Source organism: Rhineura floridana, chromosome 7 (assembly GCF_030035675.1).
Source record: "Rhineura floridana isolate rRhiFlo1 chromosome 7, rRhiFlo1.hap2, whole genome shotgun sequence".
NCBI classification, from domain to species: domain Eukaryota; kingdom Metazoa; phylum Chordata; class Lepidosauria; order Squamata; family Rhineuridae; genus Rhineura; species Rhineura floridana.
Window position 1 is genome coordinate 130,572,161 of NC_084486.1, and position 13,020 is coordinate 130,585,180.

The window sequence follows — 13,020 nt, forward strand, 5'->3', positions numbered from 1 at the left end:
ACCAAAATGTTAGCTGCTCCCGCAACTGTTTTATGACTCTGAAGTTGGTTCCTAGTTCCTAGTTCCTTATTTGCTTGAAAGTTCAAAACACTAAAAAAGAAGAGTTGACAACTACAGCAACTTCAAACCAAACTTAACATGTGTCTGAACCCCAAAATATATGTTGGGGTACCCTGTATGATATATCACTGTGAGCGGGGGACTCTCCCCGTCAAGAATAAAAATACATTTATGCAATCAAAATCATCAGGCTTCTGATATTATCATAAATACATAACGATGTCACAAAATCATAAAAAAATAAGTAACTGAGGGTGCCCACCCCCAAATCTGCTCTGGGACAGGACAAATCATATACCCCAGGAAAGGGGAGGCTATCCTCTACAAGATACCACTGTGTCCCGCCTGGCCCAGAGTTTCTGCTGGGCGCAGGGTACAGAGGAGGGCATCTATACAAAATCAAAGTAGAAAAAAACATATAGGAAAAACAAGTAACTGGGGGTGCCCACCCCAAAATCTGCTCTGGGCCAGGATAAATCATACACCCCAGGAAAGGGGAGGGTGTCCTCTATGAGGTGCCGTTGCGTCCCGCCTGGCCCAGAGCTGCTGCTGGGCGCAGGGAAAGAATGAGGGCATCTATGCAGACAGAAAGGGTAGAGAATCTTCTTACTCTTACTCATTTCTCAGACCCCTTTCTGAAGTGAAGGGTCAAATCTGTAAAGAAGTTTGGAGCAGCCACATTAAAAGATAAGGGCAGGGCATTCCAGGCAGGGGATTGCCAACCCTGCTTGGATATGGATGTCTTTGCAGAGGATCCCTAGTCAAGCTTTACCAACAGAACAATCCAAACTATATCTCCTCAGAAGTAAGTCCTGTTGAGTTCTATAGGGGCTTAGTCCTTTATTTTATTTATTTATTTTGTTCGATTTATATGCTGCCCACAGCCCAAGGGCTCTCAGGGCGGTGCACAACATGGATAAAATACAATAAAATCACAAAAACAGTAAAATATACAGTATTAAACAAGTAAATGACCAAGATAGATTAAAAACACAAATAGGTTAAAATGCCTGGGAGAATAAAAAGGTTTTAACCTGGTGCCTAAAAGATAGAAGTGTAGGCGCCAGGCGCACCTCATCGGGAAGACTGTTCCATAATTCGGGGGCAACCACTGAAAAGGCCCTAGATCTTGTTACTACCCTCCGAGCTTCCCTGTGAGTCGGAGCTCGGAGGAAGGCCTTAGATGTTGAACGTAGTGAGCGGGTAGGTTCATATCGGGAGAGGCGTTCCGCCAGGTATTGTGGTCCCGCACCGTGTAAGGCTTTATAAGTCAAAACTAGCACTTTGAATTTGGCCCGGAAACAAATAGGTAGCCAGTGCAAACGAGCCAGAACAGGTGTTATATGTGCAGACCGCCTAGTCCTCGTCAGCAGTCTAGCAGCTGCGTTTTGCACTAGCTGTAGTTTCCGAACTGTCTTCAAAGGCAGCCCCACGTAGAGCGCATTGCAGTAATCCAATCTAGAGGTTACCAGAGCATGCACAACTGAAGCGAGGTCATCGCTTTCCAGATAGGGACGTAGCTGGGCTACCAACCGAATGTGGTAGAACGCATTCTGTGCCACCGAGGCCACCTGCGCCTCGAGAGACAGGAGTGGATCGAAAAGAACCCCCAAGCTACGAACCTGTTCCTTCAGGGGGAGTGTAACCCCATCTAGAACAGGTTGAACATCCATCATCTGGTCAGAGAAGGTGCTCACCAACAGCGTCTCAGTCTTGTCAGGATTGAGCCTCAGTTTATTAGCTCTCATCCAGTCCATTATCGTGGCCAGGCAGCGGTTCAGCACATTAACAGCCTCACCTGAAGAAGATGAAAAGGAGAAATAGAGTTGCGTGTCATCAGCATACTGGTGACAGCGCACTCCAAAGCTCCTGATGACCGCACCCAGCGGCTTTATGTAGATGTTAAAAAGCATAGGGGACAGGACCGATCCCTGCGGGACTCCACAATGGAGAGTCCAGGGTGTTGAACAATGTTCCCCAAGCCCTATCTTCTGGAGACGATCCACCAAGTACGAGCGGAACCACTGCCAAGCAGTACCTCCAACTCCCAGCTCCATGAGTCTCCCCAGAAGGATACCATGGTCGATGGTATCAAAAGCAGCTGAGAGATCAAGGAGAATCAACAGAGTAACACTCCCTCTGTCCCTCTCCCGCCACAGGTCATCATACAGGGCGACCAAAGCTGTTTCAGTGCCAAAACCGGGCCTAAAACTGGATTGAAACGGATCTAGATAATCGGTTTCATCCAAGAGCACCTGGAGCTGGCTAGCGACCACCCGTTCCAAGACCTTGCCCAGGAATGGAACATTCGCTACCGGTCTATAGTTGTTCAAATTATCTGGGTCCAGGGAAGGTTTCTTCAGGAGTGGTCTCACTACTGCCTCTTTTAAGCAGCTAGGGACCACTCCGTCTCTCAAGGAGGCATTTATCACTTCCCTGGCCCAGCCAGCTGTTCCAACCCTGACAGCTTTCACTAGCCAAGAGGGGCAAGGATCCAGCACAGAGGTGGTTGCACGCACCAGTCCAAGCACCTTGTCAACGTCCTCAAGCTGTACCAACTGAAACTCATCCAATAAATAAGGACAAGACTGTGCTCCGGATACCTCATTAGGTTCAACTGCCATAATAATGGAGTCTAAGTCCCGGCGGATGCATGAGATTTTATCTTGGAAGTGCCCAGTGAACTCGTTACAGCGGGTGACTGAAGGTTCTATAATTTCCTGAGGGCTATGGTATGTGTGTTTAGAATTGCAGCCTTCAGGGGCATCCATCTTTATTCCCAAATGCTCCCATCTAACATCTCCACAACAGTAGGCTCCTTTCTTCCTACAATGGCGTTCTGGTGACTGGCCTGGCCTGAAGGCGGTTAAACGCTTCTTGCAGAAAGCAAGTAGGCTAGATTAAAGGCTCCATCTTTTAGCTAAGATGTCTAGCTTAATTTCCAGTCAGATATTTTTTTTAATTGTACGCTCCAAGCAACTGTGATTGATGCTTAATGTATCATGCTAAATGACATCACTCGGGCCCACCCCGTGACATCACTCAGGCCCACCCCATGACATCACTTGGGCCCGCCCCTAAAATCTCAGGTTTTGGGATGCTTCTGACCTGGCAACCCTAGTTGCCATTCATCCTGGGTCTTATGGACTCAGGCATGATGTATGCCCAAGGTGAGGCAGGAAAATAACCAGAGACCAATATGGGTTAAAACAAGGTTGTGGAGGATGGGATAGGGCTCTTTAAATAGGTTGCAGGTGCACCTGATGAAGGTCAGTTCTCTCACCAGTTTGTTTATGGGTCCTGCTCTTGCGAGAGTAAGGCAGCAACCTGACTGGCTCTTGTTGTAGTTCTGCCCTGTTCTCCATCCTTCTCAAGTACCAAGGTGCTTTGGGGCAAGTGGCCTCCCACTCAACTACCCCCAGGCACTTGCTGGACTGCAAATCAGGTCCTAGGTAAGTCCTGGGACCAAAGACCTCCAATGGTCAGCTGGAGCAACTGGGAAAAAATGGAAAATGGTGCCATTTTCTATGGAGATTCAAACTGCACTAGCTGCCAGTGAACTACTGGGCTCAATTCAAGGTGTTAGTACTACCATACAAAGCCCTAAATGGCTTGGTATCCATGTACGTAAAAGAGGACCTCTTCAGATATCAACCATCTTGGATTCAATGAACAACAGTGGTGGTGCTCACTGGTTGGTGCTGACACGGCCTTCTTGGTGGTGGTTCCCTATTAGTGGAATGCCCACCCTGGTGAGGTACAGATCTGTCTCCCTCATTAAAAACATTCTGGAGGATTTGAAAAACCTTCCTGTTCACCAAAGCAGTTAATGGTTGAAAGATGCTATTACTGGCAACCTTGAAATTATTAACTGTGAGGATATATCCCTGTTTTCAGATGCTCTTAATGTTTTTAAATAAATTTTTATTTTATTTTAATTGTATTGTTGTACTACTTTGTTGTTCCCCACCCTGGGCCAATTTGGGAGGAAGGAAGGGGGAATAGAAATTTGGTTGATGATGATAATGGTGATGATGATGATGATGTACTTGTCAAGCTACTCATGCATATCATCATCATCATCATCATCATCATCAAAATAGCCAGTCACATTAAAACAGGTCACTAACTGCTAGGTTTCCTCAAAATGCTGCAGTTAGGCAATATTTATTTATTTATTATTTGATTTATATTCCACCCTTCCTCCCAGCAGGATCCCAGGGCAGCAAACAAAAGTACTAAAAACTTTAAAACATCGTAAAAACAGAATTAAAATACTTTAATACAAAACATCTTTAAAAACATATTTTAAAAGCTTTCAAGACATCTTAAAAAGGATAAAACATTTTTTTTAAAAAAAAGGGTTAAAAACATATTAAAAAGCAATTCCAACACAGACACAGACTAGGATAAGGTCTGAACATAAAAGGTTGTTGAAAGAGGAAGGTTTTCAATAGGTGCTGAAAAGATATCAGAGATGGCGCCTGTCTAATATTTAAGGGGAGGGAATTCCACAGGGCAGGTGCCACCACACTAAAGGTCCATTTCCTACATTGTGGATGGTATCTGCAGGAGGCCCTCACCTGCAGAGCACAGTGATCGACTGGGTATGTAAGGGATAAGACGGTCTTTCAGGTATCCTGGTCCCAATCTGTATAGGGCTTTGTACACCAAATCTAGAACCTTGAACTTAGCCCAGTAGCAAATGGGCAACCAGTGCAATTCTTTCAGCAGCAGGGTGACAAGTTGGCAATACCCTGCCCCAGTGAGCAGTCTCGCCACCGCAGTTTGCACCAGCTGCAGCTTCCGGACCAACCTCAAGGGGAGCCCAGCATAGAGTGATTACAGTAATTGAGCCTAGTGGTTACCAGTGATTGCACAACAGTGGTCAGTCTATCCCAGTCCAGAAATGGCCGCAGCAGTCTTCCCAGCTGAAGCTGGTAAAAGGCACTCCTAGACACTGAGGTTACCTGGGCCTCTAGCGACAAAGATGGATCCAGGGGCAACCACAGACTACGGACCTGTGTTTCAGAGGGAGTATGACCCCGTCCAAAGCAGGCAGGTGACCAATTATCTGAACTCATGAACCACCAACCCACAGTGCCCAGGACTTGCACAGCGTCTCCTGATTCAGATGTTACAGAGCAATAGAGCTGGGTATCATCAGCGTACTGCTGACACCTTGCCCCAAATCTCCTGATGACCACTCCCAAGGGCTTCATATAGCTGTTAAACAGCATGGGGGACAAGTTGGTACCCTGCGGCATCCCACACCACAACTGCCATGGGACCGAAAGACAATCACCCAATACTATTCTCCAGAGCTTGGAAAAGTTACTTTTTGAACTACAACTCCCATCAGCCCCAGCCAGCATCCCGTTGGCTGGGGCTGATGGGAGTTGTAGTTCAAAAAAGTAACTTTTCCAAGCTCTGCTATTCTCTGAAAACAACCTTGGAGATAGGATTGGAACCACTCTAAAACAGTGCCTCCAATACCCATCTCACCAAGTTGGCCCAGAAGGATACCATGGTCAATGGTATCAAAAGCAGCTGAGAGATCAGGTAAGAGTAACAGGGTCGCACTCCCCTGTCCTTCTCCCGATAAAGGTCATCCATCAGGGCGACCAAGGCCAATTCAGTCGCATAACCAGGCCTGAACCCAGACTGGAATGGGTCAAGATAATCTGTTTCATCCAAGAGTACTTGCAATTGCTGCACCACAACCCTCTCAATCACTTTCTCTAAGAAGGGGGTATTTGCGACCAGTCGGTAATTGTCACAGACCAATAGGCCAAGGGTAGGCATTTTCAGGAGCAGTCGGATCACAGCCACCTTCAGGGAGGCTGGAACCACTCCCTCCTGCAATGATACATTGACCACACCCTGGATCCACTTGGTCAAACCCCCTTGGCAAGCTTTAATAAGCCAAGAAGGGCAAGGGTCGAGAGGACACATTGCTGGCTGCATCATTGCAAGCGTCATCAGGCCGCATCAACTGAAACTGATCCCAAGAAGTTGCAGCAGACACCTCATTGGACCACAGTAAATGTGGATGGGGCTTCAAGACTGCTACAGAGGCAAGCAGTTTTACCCTCAAAGTGCCTTGCAAACAATTCACAGTGGGCCTCTGAAGGGTCTAAAACTCCATTTCCTGGAGTTGATGTCAACAAAGCCCTGGCAATATGGAAAAGCTCCACTGGACGGCTACTTGAGGAAGTGATGGAGGCAGAAAAGTGGGCCTTCTTCACCACCCTCACCACCACACAGTAGGGACAGTTATGATGTTTTGTTGTTGTTATGTGCCTCCAAATCGATTATGACTTATGGCAACCCTATGAATCAGCAACCTCCAAGAGCATCTGTCATGAACCACCCTGTTCAAATCTTGTAAGTTCAGGTCTGTGGCTTCCTTTATGGAATCAATCCATCTCTTGTTTGGCCTTCCTCTTTTTCGACTCCCTGCTGTTTTTCCAAGCATTATTATCTTTTCTAATGAATCATGTCTTCTCATTATGTGTCCAAAGTATGATAACCTCAGTTTCATCATTTTAGCTTCTAGTGATAGTTCTGGTTTAATTTGTTCTAACACCCAATTATTTGTCTTTTTCGCAGTCCATGGTATCTGCAAAGTTCTCCTCCAACACCACATTTCAAATGAGTTGATTTTTCTCTTATCCGCTTTTTTCACTGTCCAACTTTCACATCCATACATAGAGATTGGGTATACAATGGTCTGAATGATCCTGACTTTAGTGTTCAGTGATCCATCTTTACATTTGAGGACCTTTTCTAGTTCTCTCACAGCTGCCCTCCCCAGTCTTAACCTTCTTCTGATTTCTTGACTATTGTCCCCATTTTGGTTAATGACTGTGCCAAGGTATTGATAATCCTTGACAAGTTCAATATCCTCATTGCCAACTGTAAAGTTACATAAATTTTCTGTTGTCATTACTTTAGTCTTTTTGACATTCAGCTTTTGTGCTTTTCTCTTTAACTTTCATCAGCATTCGTTTCAATTCATTACTGGTTTCTGCTAGTAGTATGGTATTGTCTGCATATCTTAAATTATTGATATTTCTCCCTCCAATTTTCACACCTCCTTCATCTTGGTCCAATTCCGCTTTCCGTATTATATGTTCTGTGTATAGATTAAATAAATAGGGTGATAAAATACACCCGTCTCACTCCCTTTCCGATTGGGAACCAATCGGTTTCTCCATATTCTGTCCTTACAGTAGCCTCTTGTGCAGAGTATAGGTTGCGCATGAGGACAATCAGATGCTGTGGCACCCCCATTTCTTTTAAAGCATTCCATAGTTTTTCATGATCTACACCGTCAAAGGCTTTGCTGTAATCTATAAAGCACAAGGTGATTTTCTTCTGATGTTTTACTCGTGACGATGTTTTACTTGTGCGCAACCAGCCTCACAACACGTCTTTCTCCACTTGAGCCATCATCCAGCCTGTTTCATTGCCCTTAACTCACTGGTGTATCAAGGTGCAAATCAGACTCCACAATGCTGGAGAGGTTGCTTGGGGGCAACTGTATCAACAACCTGATGCAACTCGCTGTTCTACAGCGTGACAAGGGCTTCAATAGTGTCACCTGCTCTATCTACTGGGAACTCCCCCAGGGCATTCAGGAATCCAGTGGATTCCATTAGTCTCCGGGGGCAGACCATCTTAATCTGTCCACCACCCCTGCAGGGAGGGATTGGAGCCATAAGTCTAAACTTCATTAGGAAGTGGTCTGACCATGACAGTGGGGTGACATCCACCCCCCCATCTCCAGAAAGATGGAAAAAAAACCAAGTCAAGGGCGTGTCCTGCCCTATGCATCGGGCCGGTGACAACATGAGACAGCCCCATGGTTGTCATGGAGGCCATGAAGTCCTGAGCCAGAACACGAGAGGTAGCCTCTGCATGGACCAGAGTTTGGAAAAGTTACTTTTTTGAATTACAACTCCCATCAGCCCAATCCAGTGGCCATGCTGGCTGGGGCTGATGGGAGCTGTAGTTCAAAAAAGTAACTTTTCCAAGCTCTGGCATGGACACTGAAATCACCCAGGACTATTGGAGGAGTTCTGGGCTCTTCCAATACCACATCTGAGGTGGTTGAGAATATTCAAAGACTGGTTAAAAAGGAAGATCAGTTACCTCATAGTGGCAATGAAAAATATGTAGAACCAGACTTCAGAATGAATCAAGGGTCCTGAGTGTTAATAGCTGGCTGATGCAAATCGAGGATATTTTGGTTAAGGGGAAAGTAACACATTTTGTTAGGTTAAAAGAGGCCAGAATTAATAACTGAGCCTTTTGGAAGAAAATGTGTGCTTTTCTTTTAATTTTGAAAGAGCAGGCACAGGAATCTGGATTTCAAAATGTGACTATAGATGCAAAAGAATATATATTTTGAACTCCTGCCTTTATGATGGAGATGATCATACTGTAAAAATGTAAGTAATATTTTATTTTAGTTATTTTCTTATTACATTTACATCTCATTTTTCCTCCAAGGAGCTCAAGGTGGCGTACAAACATGATTCTCCCCCTCCTGATTTTATCCTCACACTAACCTTGTGATGTAGGTTAGGTTGAGAGACAGTGACTGGTCCAAGGTCACCCAGTGTGTTTCATGACCAAGCGGGTATTTGAACCCTGGTTTCCCAGATCCCAGTCTGACACTCTAACCACTACACCGCACTGCATATCATATATACTTATTGAAATCTAAAGCATATTATGTTATGATCAAAGATGAGTTTAGTACATTATTAATATTACTCCTCCCCCCCAAAAAAAACATTAAGATGAATGCCTTACCACAGTCTGTACTTGCAGGATGAGATTCCTAGAGTGAATGGCTGGTATGGAATGGCATGATTTGAGCATCATCAATAAAAAGCAATGGTTGCTGTGATGACCCATAAGAAAAACATCCAAAAGCCAGATTAGAGCAATGTTTTTATTAAGTAACAAATCCCCACATCACCTCCAGACTGTACCAGAGGGTCTCCCGCCCCCTCAACAAATTTTTAGGGAGCAAAGGAGACAAAGAATGAAAGAGGAATCAGATAAAACCACTTCTCTGACTTCAGTGAGATTGTCTTATGAGGAAAGAGCCAGCTCTCATCCTAACCTCCCTCACAGGGTTGTTGTGAGGATAAAATTGAGAGGAAGGAAAGCCATGTAAGCCACTTAGAGCTCCTTGGAGGAAAGATGGGGTATAAATGTAATAACAAATAATAAAATAAGCAAATAAATAAACTCACTGGTATAAATAAATAACTCAGAAGATACCAATTTCTGGGGATATGCCCAATCTGAAACCTTGGAGAGCTGCTGCCAGTCAGGGTAGACAATATTGAGCTGGATAGACCAAAGGCCTGACTTGGAATAAGGCAGTATCCTATGTGTAGTTCTACCCACATGAATTCTGGATTCAGTCCTCAGAACAGAATCAAATGTTGTGTGAGCAAACTTGTGCTTGTGCAATGGGACTTCACTTTCCTCTCCTCCCCCCTGCAGCCCCCCCATGTGCCCCCAAAATGTGCTCCAGAGGGTTCCCAAGCTTTCCAGAGTAGTTTTGCAGGGGGGACTGCATAGGGAAGGAGAAGATCCTGTTGTATGCTGCTTGTTCTGCTGCATCCAAATGCCATTCAGGAACTTCTGGGTTGGCTGAACACTGGGTCAGCCAGGAGCTGCATCCAGCGACCGGAATAAAAGCCTGATCTCCCAAATACCCCTACCAGGGAATAAGCCTTCTCCACTGTCTTCTGTTGCAATTATTCTTTTAGACTGGCTTTTTTCCTTGCATAACGGTTGCCTGGATTGGAACCTGCAGGAGCACTCCAAACACGAGTTGGATGTGGCCTAAATCCCCTCCCCTTGGCCCCTCCCCTGACAGACCCCAACACACACCCCTTTTGAGGGGCCTCACACCAGTTCCACTTGTGCCACTCTTGGCTGAGCCAGACAGGGCCCAGCTGAGCTGGGCTGGGGGACTCACACTAGTGCAGCCCGGCTGAGCCGAGACTCAACCAGCTCCACTGGAGATCCACCGCATCCAACTCTCCTCAGCCTGGCGTAAATGCGAGTTGGGTTGCTCCCTAAGGCTATTATTTACCTGTGAAAAGTTATGTGGGAAATGACATTGGGAGATGACAGTGAAGCAGTTGTCAATGAACATCAAAGGATGCTTTTGTTTGTGAGGCAAATCATTTCACTATATAGTGCCCTAAGTCCCAGTATCCTTTTCATTCACAATGTTTATTCATTCCTTGTTAGCTCTATCTGTAGTCTCAATCAGTACGATCACAGGTACTTCTGTGCTTGAAGGACACCTGCATGATTTATAGCCTGCTTCGTTTACTAAAAATGAATACAGAGATGAGTTAGGTTGCCCAAGTCATCTATATTGTCTAAAGGCCACATTTATCCTCATCCAAGGTCAAGTTAGGCTGTTATGCAAAAAAGGACAATGATAAACAAAGGCAATTATGGTCTGTATAATGAGAAAGAAAAGCTGAACAAGTCAAGGATCCCATCAGCTATTCATTTTTCTTCTTGGGGTGGGGGTTGGGAAGCAATAAAAGCAGTTTGATGAGTGAAATTCATCCCCAGTATAAACCAGCACAGCTGTCATTGTGGTAAATGTCATTTGCTCCCAAATTCTCCCTGATTTCGGTTTGGCCCACTGTGTTTATACAATGAAAAATGATCAAACCTGTTCGGCCAAGCCTTTTACAAAGAAATGGAAATCTAAACTGCCAGGTTTTCTGAATTCACATGTAATAACTAGGAACTAGGCTTTGCACAAAGCTCAGGATAAAATGTCAAAGAATTTTGTCCTTGACTTGCCAATATCCCTGCCACCTATATAACTGTGTTAATTTTGTACAAAATGAACCTCCCGGTGTTATTACTCAGGTAAGTTGTAGAAAGAGTAATAACATTGCGATGTTAATTTTCTTCCCTGAACTTCCTATCCATTTCCTTTAATTCAATGAAGTGAAATTGGCTACTTCCTTGTGTATAACCCAAAAGCAAGTAATTTAAACAGAAGTTTAATCTGTGACTACCAGGGATGTCACATAGTAAGGGCAAGAAGGTCAGTCATTCTTGCCCTTTGTCTATCTTTTGGACCATATGCAATTATTCCCCAGGAGGACTTATGTCTTCTTCTTCTTATTATTTATTTTATTTTTATTTATTTATTGTACTTTTAGACCGCCCTTTAGCAACAAGCTCTCAGGGCGGTGTACAACAGAATAAAACCACATTAAAATACAGGTGAATGTGGGTACAATACAACTATAAAAACATTTTAAAAACAAGGTGAAGACAAAGATTAAAATAAGATTACAATTAAAATTAAAATTAAGATTAAAATTAAAATGCCTGGGCAAAGAGGTAGGTCTTTACCTGGCGCCGAAAAGATAACAAAGAAGGCGCCAGGCGTATCTCGTCAGGGAGGGCGTTCCATAATTCGGGGGCCACCACTGAGAAGGCCCTAGATCTAGTTATTGCTCTCCGGGCCTCCCTATGAGTTGGCACCCGGAGAAGGGCCTTCGACGTCGAGCGTAGCGAACGGGTAGGTACATAACGGGAGAGGCGTTCCACCAGGTATTGCGGTCCGATGCCGTTAAGGGCTTTATAGGTAAGAACCAACACTTCTTCTTCTTCTTCTTCTTCTTTGCAAATTTAACAATTAAACAAAAGAAAAACAAAACAAAGGGGAAAAGTAATAAAATAAAACAAAAATGTTAAGGATAGAAAAAATAAAACAAAAGGAAAAAGAAATAATATAAAAATAGCAATAATAATAGCAATAAACCACCATCGGTTTACAATAACCATCAGTACATGCATCTTAAGTTAAACATATAAGTTAATATAAGACCTGAAGTGAAGTGGACTCCCTTCAAGTCGATTCCGACTTATGGCCGCTCTATGAATAGGGTTTTCATGGTAAGCGGTATTCAGAGGTGGTTTACCATTGCCTTCCTCTGAGGCTGGGAGGCAAGCCCTACAGATGTCCAAATAGGTATCCACATGAAATTGACATTTATATGAAGTATGTTGGTAGCCAGGGTAACAAGGTCCTCAGTCCATTGCATAATTCACAGTGGGTATTTATCCTTCCATGCTTGAAGTACAAGTCTCTTAGCAAACATAAGGGCTCACAAAATCCATTTCTGTTGTCCTTTCGTTAACCTTCAAACTACAGTAATATGAATTAAAAGTACATGAACATCTGCAAATATCAAGGATTTTGCCAGTACAAAATTAATGCAGGTAACAACTTCAGACCAGAAAGAATATATCATTGGGCAAGCCCACATCCTATGCCTCAATGTGGCATTCTCAGCATTACACCTCCAACATCTGTCTGTATTAGCCAGTGCCTTCCTATAGAAACATTGTGGAGTCCAATATACTTGATCTCCCATATCAACAGATTATGTTTTGCAGGATCAGTCAATGACTTGTATTTCTGGCCAGTCCACTAGATCAAGCAAAGGAAAAGACAGTCCTCAAGCTGATGCTAGGAGACAGCAATATATTTTGTGAAGAGTATCCAACAGCCCCCCCATCTGCCCTGTGGCCCCAATTCAGGGGCCCCAAATGAGGTTGAGCCACCTCAGATCCTGTCCTGAATTAGTTTAGAAGGCAGGACAGGGGAAGATGTTGCACCTCCCCCCCCAAAAAAAAGCAGGGGGTTCAATTCTGTGGAGTGCTCCTTTGCAAGTAGCTTCTCTGCAGGGAAGGCATGTTTCGGAAGGAGCACCCTGCACCCCTCAGGACCATCCATGCAACAGCTGTTGCTTGGAGGCATCAGTCCCAAGGGGTGGTGCCTCAGGGGCATGGCATCAAACAGAAAGAAGAGACAATAGGGTAATGCTCCTGCCTTCTCCCGTAAAGACACAACCAGCAGTAAGGTAAGTCTTGGTCTTTTTG